This window comes from Salvelinus sp. IW2-2015, linkage group LG11 (genome assembly GCF_002910315.2).
Source record: "Salvelinus sp. IW2-2015 linkage group LG11, ASM291031v2, whole genome shotgun sequence".
Classification (NCBI taxonomy): Eukaryota; Metazoa; Chordata; class Actinopteri; order Salmoniformes; family Salmonidae; genus Salvelinus; species Salvelinus sp. IW2-2015.
In genome coordinates, this window is record NC_036851.1 from 16,153,458 (window position 1) to 16,155,421 (window position 1,964).

Below are 1,964 nucleotides of genomic sequence, written 5' to 3' on the forward strand. Positions count from 1 at the left end.
TCCAGATCTACAATAGGCTAACTAGCAACCATACCACACATACAATTATTCAAAGATGCACCAATTTTCTATATAATTTTCTATAAAATAACAAATAGGAATACTGATAGGCATGAAAGAACAGTAAAGACATGAGCCACACAGTTCAAAYAGCTCCCCTGTTGATATTGTTTACGGACAAAAAAAGTATCCAACCTAGACTAGCCTACAACACCACAAGGTAATGAATAATTGCATTATTGTTTTCAAGTGAGTACAAAATTATACTCTAGCCTGTAAACTGCAGTGAAAATGCCATTTGAATAACGACACAAAAAATGGTCTAGAAAGGCACAGTAGCAGGCCAGTCTAGCCATCGCRGTGGGAAGTAGCCAAGCCTTCTATACTGGGTACAAGGTAGAGAGGGATGTATTTTCTGTTTGTCAAGATTGACGGATTGTGGTGTTGAAAACGAAAACCATGTTGTTGAAACGCCCAAAATCGGTAATCATTATGGAGTTATGTTTGCTTATTTGGTTGTGTGGTGCATTGGCACAGAAACCTATTGATGGAAAATTTGTTGCATATATTTTATACAGTATTTATAATTATAAATATAGCATCAAAATGTTGAAAATCTGGGTAACACTTTACTTGACCCCCAGTGTCATAACATGTTATGACACAGTCATAACCAAACAGCTGATATAACTAGTCATAATCTGTCATAATATGGTCGTAACASTGTKATGACCTATATACAGTGCATTCAGAAAGTACTCAGACCCCTTGACTTTTTCCAAATTTTGTTACATTACAGCCATAATCTACACAAAATACTCCATAATGAAAAAGCAAAAACTGGTTTGTAGATATTTTGCACATTTATTAAAAATAAACAACAGAAATAACTTAGTTACATAAATATTCAGACCCTTTGCTATTGATCATCCTTGAGATGTTTCTACAACTTTATTGGAGTCCACCTGTGGTAAATTCAATTGATTGGACATGATTTGGAAAGACACACACCTGTCTATATGAGGTCCCACAGTTGACAGTGCATGTCAGAGCAAAAACCAAGCCATGAGGTCGAAAGAATTGTCCGTTGAGCTCCGAGACAGGATTGTGTCGAGGCACAGATCTGGGGAAGGGTACCAAAATATTTCTGCAGCATTGAAGGTCCCCAAGAACAGAGTGGCCTCCATCATTCTCCAATGGAAGAAGTTTGGAACCACCAAGAGTCTTCCTAGAGCTGGCTGCCCAGCCAAACTGAGCAATCAGGGGAGAAAGGCCTTGGTCAAGGAGGTGACCAAGAACCAGATGGCCACTCTGACAGAGATCCAAAGTTCTTCTGTGGAGATTGGAGAACCTACCAGAAGGACAATTACTCTGCAGGACTCCACCAATAGGGCTTTTATGGTAGAGTGGCCAGACGGAAGCCACTCCACATGACAGCCCACTTGGAGTTTGCCAAAAGGAACCTAAAGACTCTCAGACCATGAGAAACAAGTTTCTCTGGTCTGATGAAACCAAGATTGAACTCTTTGGCCTGAATGCCAAGCTGGAGGAGGTCTGGAGGAAACCTGGCACCATCCCTATGGTGAAGCATGATGGTGGCAGCATCATGCTGTGGGGGTGTTTTTCAGCAGCAGGGACTGGGAGACTAGTCAGGATCGAGGGAAAGTTGAACATAGCAAAATACAGAGAGATTCTTGATGAAAACCTGCTCCAGAGCGTTCAGGAACTCAGACTGGGGGCGAAGGTTCACCTTCCAACAGGACAGCGACCCTAAGTACACAGACAAGAAAACACAGGATTAGCTTTGGGACTAGTCTCTGAATATCCTTGAGTGGCCCAGCAAGAGCCGGGACTTGAACCCGATTGAACATCTCTGGAGAGACCTGAAAATAGCAGTGCAGCGATGCTCCCCATCCAACCTGACAGAGCTTGAGGGGATCTGCAGAAAAAATGGGAGAAACTCC